The sequence below is a fragment of the Pantherophis guttatus genome, chromosome 5, assembly GCF_059756535.1.
Source record: "Pantherophis guttatus breed Tessera chromosome 5, ASM5975653v1, whole genome shotgun sequence".
NCBI classification, from domain to species: domain Eukaryota; kingdom Metazoa; phylum Chordata; class Lepidosauria; order Squamata; family Colubridae; genus Pantherophis; species Pantherophis guttatus.
The window spans coordinates 120,198,612-120,212,134 of record NC_142067.1 but is presented as its reverse complement, the minus strand read 5'-3'; positions in this window follow the sequence as shown (position 1 = coordinate 120,212,134).

Here is a 13,523-nt window from a genome sequence, read left to right as displayed (position 1 = left end):
CATCAGTGTGGTATGGCTGAAATACGTGACTTGCCCTCTCCCCAATCCAAAATTTGTTAGAGAAGTTAAAAGTAAGCTTGGTGGAAGCAATGGAACTAATCAGCCTAAATCAAATACCATTTTAACTGAGTTTTTTTCATACTGGGGATTAAATTGATTCCTTATTTAAGAATGACATTTGCAGCAATTACACAAGGTTTTATGTAGTTCACCTAAAAGGAAACCAAGCTGCCAAAAAAACAAAAAAACACCAGTGGTTGGATAGCACTGTAGTGCAAGATGAGAAGCTGGGGAGAGGCCTGGTCCACAGACTCCTCAAGAATCAGAATCCTCAAGAATAATGTAAGGATAACATTATCATCATCATGTAGCTCACCAAAAGTGAAGGGCTATTTCAGGTTGCCTAGAGGTCAGATCCTGGGAAATAATGGTTTCAAATGCAAAAAAATGTTGAAACCCTAGAAAGAGTTCAGAGAAGAGCAACAAAGGCTAAACAGTACGATGTAAGTAAACTAGGTATGTTTACCCTAACAAAGAGAAGAATTAGGGGTGACATGATAATTGTTACAAAGAAGAGGAAGTTGACTTATTATCCAAAGCACCTGGAAGGCAAAACAAGAAGAAATGGATGGAAACTTATTAATCATAATCATAAGTTTATTTGTCAAGCATATATAAGATAACAGGTAAAAGTATAAACATAATTTGAATACATGAAAAGGGTAAGTAAAAAGGAATATTAGGACAGGGATGGTAGGCACGCTGGTGCACTTATGCATGCCCCTTAGAGACCTCTGAGGAATGGGGTGAGGTCAACAGTAGATAGTTTAAGGTTAAAGTTTTGGGGGTTTGGGGAAGAAACTACAGAGTCAGGTGGTGCATTCCAGGCATTGACCACTCTGTTACTGAAGTCGTATTTTCTGCAATCGAGTTTGGAACGGTTTACCTTGAGTTTGTATCTATTATTTGCTGGTGTTTTGTTGTGGTTGAAGCTGAAGTAGTTATTGACAGGAAGGATATTGTGGCAGATAATTTTATGTACTATGCTTAAGTCAGACTGAAGTCGGCGTAGTTCTAAGTTGTCTAAACCCAAAATTTGGAGTCTGGTGGCTTAAAGAGACCTGAACTGTAACCGATTTCCCTGAAAATAGCCGGGAGCATGCAATCTAAATCTGTCTATTCCCCACTATCCTATCAGAGCTGAAGAAGCTTCTTGGATAAGAAGCAAAATGTCTTCAAAAGAAAAAAAAACAAGGAAGTCCAGTTGCCTCCTGAAAAAGCACCTTTGGGACAACCATGACCTGACTGAGAATCTCTACAGCTCCATCTAGTTGTTCTGCACAGAGTAAAATCATTAATTTTGGGCTGTTTCCTTCAGCAGTGCATCAGAAGTTCTTTTTTTTAAAAAAATGATATGCTGAAGTAATTCTCAATATACTCCAGACAGGGTTTAATAGGCTGTATAAATATACTGAACAATTGTTTATACTGTCTCTCCTTTTTTTTCCCTTGCTTCCTTGATTTATTGTGATTAGCACTTGTTCTGTCTAGTAGTCAGAAATCTGGAAATATGCACTGCAAGTGCATTCTATAGCAGTTAGGTCAAAGAACAACATCGATTTGAAAATGTGATATGGTGGATATATGACTTGAAACACACATTGGTACGTTGGATGATCAGCTATTAAGGTTATTATTATTTTTATAGAGAGACTATAATTATTAATGTTGGCTGTCACTTTGCCTCATTCCCCGACTATATTAGCCATATGTTCATCAGTCAATTTCGGCCTGTGAATCACCTTATTTACGAGATATTGTAGGAGAAGAAATCTGTCTCAGATGGTAGCCAGAAATCAGAAGGAATCTGGTAACACCTTTTCCGAAATTTTATTAAAAGGCATATGCTTCCTTACACTGTGGCTGCTTCATCATACTCATGGAGCAACTTTAACAAAGTAAGCTATTATTCATAAAGCTTGCTTCTGATGAAGGGAACTGTAGCTTGCAAAAATGTAGGTCTTTTAATAAAAATGTGTACTTTGAAAAGGTGACACCAGACTTTTTTGGATCCTTATTTTATAAATATCTCTCTTTTGCTTATATTTTTTTCTTCCAAAGCTGGAGTTGTGAATCAGTGAGGGAAAGCCTTCCTTTCTTCCTTCCTTCCTTCCTTCCTTCCTTCCTTCCTTCCTTCCTTCCTTCCTTCCTTCCTTCCTTCCTTCTTCCCCTCCCCCTTCCTTGCTTCCCCTCCCCCTCTTTCTTCCATCCATCCTTCCCTCTCCCCCTCATCTCCTTCCTTCCCTTCCCCTCCTTCCTTCCTCCCTCCCTCCTTTCCTTCCTTCCTTCCTTCCTTCTTCCCCTCCCCCTTCTTTGCTTCCCCTCCCCCTTTTTCTTCCATCCATCCACCCTTCCCCCTCCCCCTCATCTCCTTCCTTCCTTCCTTCTTCCCTTCCCCCTTCCTTGCTTCCCCTCCCCCTCTTTCTTCCATCCATCCTTTCCCCTCCCCCTCATCTCCCTCTTTCCTTCCTTCCTTCCTTCCTTCCTTCCTTCCTTCCTTCCTTCCTTCCTTCCTTCCTTCCTTCCATCCTTTCTCATGGAAATAACTTATTTCATGTTAACTAAAAGGCAACTCCACTAACTTGGGCAAAGCTGCATCCCATATCTGTAATTTGCAAACTTCACTCATGAAACAGAAGGCTGTAACCTCAGCTGACTTTTCATTGAACAAGTTTCAGACTGATCTGTGGTCCTTACAATCCACCTACTTGGTACTTTGGTACCAAAAGACTGGCATTCTATAACTGAGGTTATCTTCTTTTCCATTTGATTTCCTGAAGATCAACCAACCAATTTCCTACTCCATTGATTTGGATCCAGACACAGCTAAGATCAGAATATTATACTCATCTCATATTCAGTTTAACACCCAAGAGTTACTGTATGATTGTGAGCAAAACACTCTAGACCAGTGGTGTCATACTTGTGATGTCATATGATTTATTGTGACATTTTTCCCCTTTGCTAAACTGGGGGTGGGCATGACCAGCATGTGACACATCTGGTCCATGGGCCGTGAGTTTGACATCCCTGCTCTAGGCCAATTCTCACTCCCTGAAAATGGCACTGCCATGATTGTGACTTTAATCCACATACAAATAATATTTTTTGGTAGGCGTCCACATTTTCATACTTTCTGTGCTGTAATACATTTTTTTAATAATTTTTCATTTCGTTCTTCATTACAGTAACTGACCAAATACAAGAAATCATGAATGAAAAAAAGCAAGAGGAATAGCACTTAGACTTATATACTGCTTCAGAGTGTTTTACAGCCCTCTCTAAGCGGAGTAAAGAGTCAGCTTATCACCCCCAACCAGGGGTGAAATTCAAATTTTTTCTCTACCGGTTCTGTGTGTGTGGCTTGGTGGGTGTGGCAGGGGAAGGATATTGCAAAATCTCCATTCCCACCCCACTCTGTGGCCAACCAGAGGTGGTATTGGCCAATTCTACTCAAAATTTCCACTACCCGTTCTCCAGAACCTGTTAGAACCTGCTGGATTTCACCCCTGCCCCCAACAATCTGGATCCTCATTTTACCAACCTCGGAAGGATGGAAGGCTGAGTCAACCTTCAACCTGGTGAGATTCAAACTGCCAAATTGCAGGCAGCCGGCAGACAGCAGAAGTAGCCTGCAGTACTGCATTCTAACCACTGTGCCACCGTGGCTCTTAGCATCATATATTACATCATATCAACCTGTTGATTCATTTATTTCTATAGTAATGTGATTTTGGGAAAGAAATGTTAAGTCAAAGAAGATAAGTAAGCATAGCTTAATCTTATCTGTTCCTTGATTTTGATTCTGAATAGAGTTCTACTGCATCTTGTTGGACATAACAAGCATAGTTTTGTAACCACATGATAATCTAATAATGTCTTCTTGTGTCACTTTGAAGTTGGTACAAAGACATGTTTTCTATTAATTATGCTAAAGTATTCATCTCAGTTCCATAACATCTAATTTCTATTTTTGCAATTGTAGTAACACAAAATTTGATTTAGTTGGATGGTTTCATTAGGGAAAAAGAAGAAATATTTTTTTTCAGATTAAAATAAAACACGTCTAAAGCTGTCATTTGGAGTGTGTGTGTGTGTGTGTGTGTGTGTGTATGAGATCATATACTTGTTTTTTAAAAAGACTTTTGTGCGGAATAGCTAGGAAACCACTTTCTTTCCAACAACTTGATACTGCTATATTAATTTCAAAGAGTGGAAATAACATGCATTTGTATGTATGGGAAAAGAAGATAATAAAATAAAAAATAATGAGGATGTGTTTCAACAGTTGCTATCCATAGCTGTTGGGTTCATTTTATTCAGGAGAAATGATTATTTATTTCCGTGAAACATAATGTTAAGGCAAAAATGACTATTTTTTAAAAAGTCAAAATAGATATTAGCAGCCTGATATAGGTAGAAATGATATTCCCTCACAACATAACACAAACCAGTACTTTCTCCATATAATAGCACTTTCACCTGAACTGGATTAAACTTCAATTTTTCTCTCTCAATGTGTTTTAAAAGATTCTATTGTCTCTTTGGCTGTGAGGTAAATTCAGAGGCATGGAGAGATTTACATTCTCATCACTTATGGGCATTCCTCTGTTATCAGTTTAAAAAAATTCCTCATCAAATCACTATTGAACCAGGAGTAACAAGCTGAGAAAGTCTTTGCCTTAGGAACCTGGGAGAGGAATTGGATTCTAAAGGAGAAAAATAACCCACTTGTTGAGATTTGTGTAACTTTATCCCACCTCCTTCCATAAATCTTGATAAAGAAACATTGGCTGGCTAGAGAGACTGAGCAACTAAGAGCATGACACCAGGATTAGTACACAGAAAAGTTGAGTTATAATCAGTGGTGGGATTCAAATAGTTTAACAACCGGTTCTCTGCCCTAATGACCGGCTGGGTGGGCGTGATCATAGTGGGCTTGGCCAGGGGATGTGACAGGCAGCACTTGGCCTCCTGCAGCACTTGACCCTGAGAGCAAAAACGGGCCATGCGGTGGGCATGCCCCCCCGTGCCCCATTTTGGGCCTAATAGGCTCCCTGCAGCCTTCTGGGAGTGAAAATAGGCCACAGGGGGCTGCCCCACCCCCTGCCCCCAATTTTGGGCCTAGGAGGGCTCCCTGCAGCCTCCTGGGAGTGAAAGCGGGTTGCGTGGGGGACATGCTGTACCCCCCGTGCCCCATTTTGGGCCTAGTAGGCCTCCCTGCACTTACCTGGGAGCTAAAATGGGGCACATGGGGACTTCTGGAAGGGGTGGGGCGGGGCGGGGAGGAGCCAGCCAACAATTTAACTACTGGTTCTCCCGAACCGGCCGGAACCGGCTGAATCCCACCACTGGTTATAATCCCCGGTAGATGGCGTATTAGTGACATTCGAATACAAACTTCCATAAAATTTCTCCAGACCTTTATATTATATTGCATTCATTACAATGATCTTCTGAACATAATCTTCCAGAAAGGGCAAGAACTGTAATAATGCTACATTTCTGATTTTTTGGGATCCTTGGAGGGTGAGTGACTCTGTTCATTTGTAGGATTGTTGACTCATTCAAAGGATAACAATCTACAATCAGTGAGGAAGCAGATTAACAATTAAAGTTTAGACTTTGCTAGGCATGAAACCCTTCATTTCATAATCATGCCAAATCAAATCATAACAATGGAATCGTAGTTTAAAATATTGGGATGGCTCATTTAAAAGGAGAATCGCAATTACACAAGTGATTGTTTCTTTACTTACCTTGTGGGCTACTATCATTATATAAAATGTATCCAATAAGTTAGAGGAGCCTATACACTACGACTGTTGCCAGGAAATGTATTACTAGTAGCAATGTGTTTGGACTGTACAGGCTCCTCCTAATGTCAGAATTAAATTCTAGCTGGGGTAGAATTGGTTTGGTTTGTTTATAAAATGGCAGCATGATCAAGACCAATAAAGGAGAACATTTGTAACTTGGAGTTGAAATGATGGGTCCTTGGTGCTCCCTGAGCTTGGTGCTCCCTGAGCTTCCTGAAGACATTTCATTACCCAAACTAGGTAACATCATCAGTGCTGGTACTAGTCCTAGCACTGATGATGTTAGCTACCGTATTTTTCGGAGTATAAGATGTACCGAAGTATAAGATGCACCTACCTTTTTTGGTGAGGAATAGAAGAAAAAGAATTCTCCCTCTGTCTCTGAGCAATTTTGCCTCGTTGCAGCAAACAGCAAACAGCTTGCTTTACTTTCATTTTCATTTTCAGCATAGCTTGATTAGCACAAGGGAAAAAAAATCTGCTCCAGCAATTTGCCTCTTTGCAGCAAGCAGCAGAGCCCTGCGCAAAACAGCTGAGAGCAACTCAGCTGAGAGTCGAGAGGCCGATCCAATCAACTTGTGCTAATTAGGGTGTGCTGAAGCTGAAAGGAGCTGTTTTTTCTTGTTGTTTGCTTGCAAGGAGGTAACTGCTGCAAGGCAGAAGCCAAAGGATGGGGGCTGGTGGGTGGGCGGGGCTACATTCAGTGTATAAGACGCACCTAAATTTTCACCCCCTTTTACGGGGGAAAAAGGTGCGTCTTGTACTCCAAAAAATACGGTAGTTTGGGTAACGAAACTTCTGCAAAAAAAATGACTAAGTTCAGAGAACACCAAGGAGCCTTCATGATCAGGGACATCTGCACCTCAGGGAGACCACATCCCAAAAATGTCTCAACTTAAACAAAAACAATAGTTTACAAATTCACTTAGTTCAAGAAAAAAATAAGGAAAACTGTAGTCTACAAAATTGTAAGAATCATAATGTCCAGAAGCTCTAATTAAGAAGGCCAAAAGAAAAGTTTATGTGCTTGGAATTATAATTCTGACACATCGGATATCCTCTAACCTATCATGTATGCCTGTTCACTAAGAAATAGGACACTAAGAAACTAAGTTAAGAAATACATTATAAGATTATCATTTTTTTTTTTACTTTTACACTTATGAAATGCAAATACCATAACGCTTCCTGTTTGATATTCCTCTGAAGCTGTTCTGAAGGTCAGCTATGCAAGTGGACTTTCTCCAGAACATAGTCTTTGAATTTATGAACACCATCTGGACCATGTTTTTTAAAACTATTTTAAAATTCTTTCGAAATAGCACATTGGTGTCCCAGCCATATTGTCTCAACCGTGAACCAATCATTATCCTTACTGGCAGACCTAGCATCCATGAAGCTATTAAGCAAGAGTATCTTACAATCAGGATGTCAGCTTCCTCTGTCAATTGACTTCTGCCAACCAACTTTGCTTTCTTTGAGGCTGATCCATCACTATTCCCAATCCATCACTTCTTTTCTATTTTTTTACAGCCATCTCTTTACTGACACATTTTTGATAAGATATACTGATTACATTACTCACTAATTTAGACAGAACAATTTAATAAAAGAAGCTATGTAACTGGATTTCAAGTAGTTCAGAATATTTGCATGAGAAACATTCCACAACATTCCACACACACAAGAGGGTGTGTTTTGACAGCATTATGTCACCTTACATATGGTGGACTGGTGCAATAAAAGTAACCTGGTTCTAAATGTTAATAAAGCAAAGGAGATCATCATAGATTTTAGAAAGAGCCAGCATGGTCATACTCCACTCAGTATCAAAGATGCAGCTGTAGCGGTAGTCGATAGTATTAAGTAGCTGGGGGTGCAGATAACTAACAATCTGAACTGGTCTCTCCACACATCATCCTTAGTGAAGCATGCAAACCAGTGTCTGCATTTCCTGTGCTGGATGAGAAGAGCATATCTTTATCCTTCTATCCTGGCCACTTTTTACAGAGGCACAATTGAAAGTGTTTTAACAAACTGCATCAATGTTTGGTTTGGTGACAGCAGTGTCTCAAATAGAAAGTCCATACAGAAAGTGGTGAGGACAGCCAAGAAGATTATAGGAAGCTCGCTTCCTGTCATTCAGGATACTACTATTTCCAGCTGATGTCATGGCGATATTGGATGTGAGGAGCAGGTCTTCCAGATTAGAAGGCTCCGAAAGGAGCTAAAGCCACCCTGGAAGGGTAGTGAAGAAAAGAGGAGTGCCCTGCAGGTTGCAGAGAGTCCCAATCTCTCCTGTATGTTTCAGGGTTTTTTTTCCCCTCTCCTTCACAATGAGAAGAGGCAGCCAAAAATGGTTGCTGTGAAGCTGGGACAGCTGAGGCAACAAAGAAAGCACAGGAGTGGTGTAAATGAATAGTGAATGGAACTGGGTGAGATGATTCCTTTTTTACTCAAAACCTAACCTTAAAAAGAAAAGAGGAGAAAAATCCAAAAGAGACTCTTAACTATTTATTAAAGCGGTGAATAATCACATAGAGAAAAACTACAGACCTGAAAGAAAAGAACTAAGAGAGGAAAAGTTAAAAATTTCAAAGCACAGAAAATTGGATGGCTAAATTGGGTAGGCATTATTTTGGAAAGGCTGGATCTATAATGCTAAATCTATCTACTTTAATAATTGACTTTGCTCTTATAAATCAAATTTAAATTGGATTTAATAGTTGTTAGAACTGAGACAACACTGAAACCTAAGCTGAGAGCGCCATCTACTGATGAAGGAAAATATACCATACTCTACAATCCTGGGAAAATTTTTGATTAGAAAAGTAAACGACATTTATTTGGAGAACTGTGGTGATATTTACTGTTCTATACTTACCTACCTTATGACTATAAAAAGTTCAACAGTTAGAATAAGGAAGATACTTAAGTAAAGCAATTTTTGAATGCTATTAAATTTATAGAGGGGAAATCAGGAGATATTTGGAGAGTTTCCTGGACTACCTGAACATCTGATCCAATAACCCTGGGATATAAAAGAATTGTGACTATAGTATTCTTTGAGGAGCAACATTATGCCTGAATATATGGTTGTTGAACTATTGAGTAAAAGTGGACCTTATTAAAATAAGACGAGAGGCTTCATATGGGGGAAATGAATGGAAGTGCAAAAGAAATATTGTTGATGTTCAAAAGCATTAAGGACTCACATTAAGAAGATAAACAATGTAATGCAAAGCATAGATGGGAAAATAGAAAATATTCTACAAGGGACAATGAATAAAAACCAAGATGCCCAGGAGACGGAGGAGACAATGGAAAGAATGGAGGAAAAGACAGAACAGATAAATCAACAAGCAAAACAAGAGAGAAGACAATAAAGACCATAATGATTAATGAAACAAATCAGGGGAAAAGTATCTTAAGAGATTTAAAAATGGAATGGGAAGATACCATTGAAAAAGAGATAGGGGTTTGGGCAGTTCCCTGGAGGCTTGGCAGTATAAGAGGACAGAGATGGGACGAATACTTAGACTAAACAGCAAAAATGCAGAGATAGATAGAGACAAAGATCCAAGAGAGAAGTATGGGAGGTATGCCATAAAACAAATAATTGAAATATTAAAACGGGCAAGAAGAAAGGAAATGTTAATTCTTGGGTTTTTTCCCTTTCTTTCTTTAATATAATGGGGGCCTGATTAAAAGTTAGAATAGAAGTAGAAATAAAAGATATACATATTATAAAAGTAATAAATAGATGGAAGATTAGAGGTTGAAAGATGGATTTAATATGTTTAAATTATATGGTGAGTGTTGTTAGGATGGAGTAAGGGAATTAGATTTTAATACAATATATATATATATACTATACTAGGATTAGTAAGGATGGCTTGATTAAATAGAATAATTTAAAGAGCTAAATGGAAAGATTAGAGGTTGAAAGATAGTATTAAGTATGCATGCTTAAACAATGTTGTAATTGGCATTAGAATGATACATTGAAATATTGAATAATTAAATAATGAAGGTTTATATCTTAATACAAAGGAGCATTAATACTAGGAGTATGTAAGCTTAATTAATGTAACAAATATTATTGATATTTGTATTGTTGTTGTATTTGAATGATACACACACACACACACACACACATATATATAGAGAGAGGATACTGTTTATAACCGCTATGTGCTTAGAGCTCTAAGCATTGTTAGAAACCCCACATACCCACTTCATGGTCTGTTTCTGTTGCTCCCCTCTGGCAGGAGTTTCTAAGTATTAGTAGCAGGACTTCCAGATTCTGTAACAGCTTTGTTTCCTATGCTGTCCATCTGGTAAACTTGCAAGATTTGTTTTTTCTCACCAGGTGTATGTATACTTCCAAACTAGACTGTGTTGTTTCTTTGCGTCATATAATATATGTGGGTATATGCATAATTTTGTATTTATTTATTTAATCATGTTTATGTAGTGTTAGGGTTGCCAGGTGTCCAGTATTTGAGCGGACAGTCCGTTTTTTTCACATTATGTTCACTATTTTTTTTTTCACAAAATAGTGGACATTTTTTTTATTCAAAAGCTTTATGATGAAATGGTACGTAATCTAAAGCTGTACAGTCTAAGAGAATAAGGATAGGAGAATTGCGTTTTGTCTTTTTTTTCATGTTAGAATGAGACAAAGATCGAATATCCATTGAACTCGATTCTCCGAAAAAATCAATGATGAGATTAAAATAAAAATATATTATAAAATTATGTACAGTTCACATTTTTAAAATGTATTGTAGCTTGTGTCGACTGACCTAAAATGGCGTCGAGTGATGAGAGTGACAGCAGCGAGATTTCGAATTCTTTAAAACGAAAGAGAGGAGTGTGCAAATACACCAAAGACTGGGAAGCTACTTTTGCATGGATTACCAACAACGAAACCGACAGAACAAATAAGACGGCCTACTGTAAATTGTGTCAGAAATCGTTCACAATTGAATATAATGGTATAAAAGCTGTCACACAGCACGCAAGCACAAAAAATCACTTAGATAAGGAGAAAATAGCTTCCAGCAACAAGCGAATCAATTCGTTTTTCATTGTTAAAGACTCCTCTTTCAGTGAATTTTTTTAAAAAATTTTACTACTTAACCCCCGCCTCCCCGCTTGTCCGCTATTTTTTGGAAGCAGACCTGGCAACCCTACGTAGTGTACATTGGAGGAATGAGTGGTGCGGTGGCCTAGAGGTGGAGCTCTCACCTCATAATCAGGAGGCTGTGGGTTCAATCCTAGATAGAGGCAGATATTTCTCTCTCTGGGCACAATGAGAATATATCTGCTGAACAAAACTCCGCATTGGCGACAGGAAGGGCACCCGGCCATAAAAACACTCTGCTAGCTTCATTCAGTTGCCCAGGTTTCACTCCCAAAATGATTATGGGGTCGTTAAAAGGAGATGATGATGATGATGATGTAGTGTACATTGGAGGTGGTGACCTTTTGAGAGCTGTATGCAACAAAATTTCATTTTAATGTATGCCGATTAGTGTACATTCAAAGTGACAATAAAGTTATTCTAAGTCTAAGTCTTATCATTCTTGCAACATATTGATTTCTACGTATTTGATTTCTATATACAGAATGTGCCCATGTCCTTGTGAATACGACTAAATTTGTAGGAAAAAAACAGAGCTCACGAGGTCCATCTAGAGAGTCCAAAAATGGAAATTTTTAGCTTATGCTCAATGTAGAAAATAGGACTCCCCTAAAAGGATGAGAATCAGGCTAAGAATCAGACAATGTTACGTGACATTCTCAGTCATATTTTAATTCATAATGCACAGCAAACTTCACTACTACCTTGGTCCCTAACAGCCGAAAAGAAAACAAGCAAATAATTTAACCCCACCAATATAATTCCATATAAAAGATGCTGCACATGTTATTTTTTTTTTTAAAAAATATATTTTTAAAACCACTTGTTCCGATCATTTGGAAAATGTTATTTCAGTGGCATTTACTAAAATGTCTTAGTGCACATATATGTACGCTCATAATTTGCAGCCTCCAGGGATGCTTGCTTGTGTAAAGAAGACATCCATGTGCTACGTTTGCAGATAAGGTGGTAAGAAGTATTAATGGAGCATAAACTAAGCTACAGCAAGTACTGCTGTCATTATCACAAGTTGGTATATTTCATGCAAAAAGCCATTCCACTTTTCCTCCAAGCAATATTTTCCAGGAATCTCATCTGGGTCAGAGGGAATTGCTACTTTTAAGTGCAATTCTCTTTCGGTCCTAAAAACATCATTTTATATCAGTCAGTCCAATGCAAGAACAGGCAAATCTCATGAAGGCATACAATGGGGAAAAGAAAATTGCAATAATTACTATTAGCATTTCAAATTCTTAAGTTTAAAGGCGATTTCTGTTAAAATGCTTGATGATATAATTGATAACCTCTATAATCTCTCTCTCTCATCTCTCTCTCATCTCTCATCTATCTATCTATCTATCTATCTATCTATCTATCTATCTATCTATCCAGTCGTCCAGTCTCCAACCTTCGCTTTTTAGCGAAGGTTGTTGAGTCCGTGGTGGCGCAGCAATTCCCTCAATTCCTGGAGGAAACAGACTACCTCGATCCTTACCAATCTGGTTTCAGGCGTGGTCACAGCACGGAAACGGCATTGGTCGCCCTAGTAAATGATCTCTGGTGGGCCAGGGATGGGGGTTGTTCCTCCATCCTGGTCCTTCTTGACCTCTCAGTGGCTTTCGATACCATCGACCATGGTATCTTGCTTCAGCGGCTCAGAGGGATAGGAATAGGAGGCACTGTTTTACAGTGGTTCTCCTCCTACCTCTCTGGTCGCTTGCAGGCTGTTTGGGCAGGGGGTCAGGGATCCTCCCAGAGGCCCCTCACTTGTGGGGTGCCTCAGGGATCGGTTCTCTCCCCTCTGCTCTTTAACATCTATATGAAACTGCTGGGTGAGATCATTCGTAGTTTTGGGGTGAGGTATCATCAATATGCTGATGATACCCAGCTTTACATCTCCACCCCTGACCACCCTAGGGATGCCCTTTCCATGATGTCCCACTGCCTGGAAGCGGTGCGGGTTTGGATAGGGAGGAACAGACTCAGACTCAACCCTTCCAAGACTGAGTGGCTGTGGATGCCAGCATCCCGGGATCTGGAGGTTTCATCTTTAGTGATCGGGGGAGAGACCCTTACTCCCTCCGATAGGGTCCACAACTTGGGTTTCCTCCTGGATTCTCGGCTGTCCTTGGATGATCATCTGACGGCCGTAACCAGGGGGGCCTTCACTCAGGTGCATCTTGTGCTCCAGTTGCGCCCTTTTCTAGACCGGGATGCCCTCGCCACGGTCACTCACACCCTCGTTACCTCTAGGTTGGACTACTGTAACACCCTCTACATGGGGCTGCCCTTGGGATATGTCCAGAGGCTCCAGCTAGTCCAGAATGCAACTGCGTGGGTAATTATGGGGGCTTCTCGATACTACCGTGTAACACCTCTCCTGTGTGAGCTGCACTGACTGCCAGTGGCGTTCCGGATTCGTTTCAAGATGCTGGTGCTTACCTATAAAGCCCTTCATGGCTTAGGCCTGGGGTACTTGCAGGACTATCTCCTGC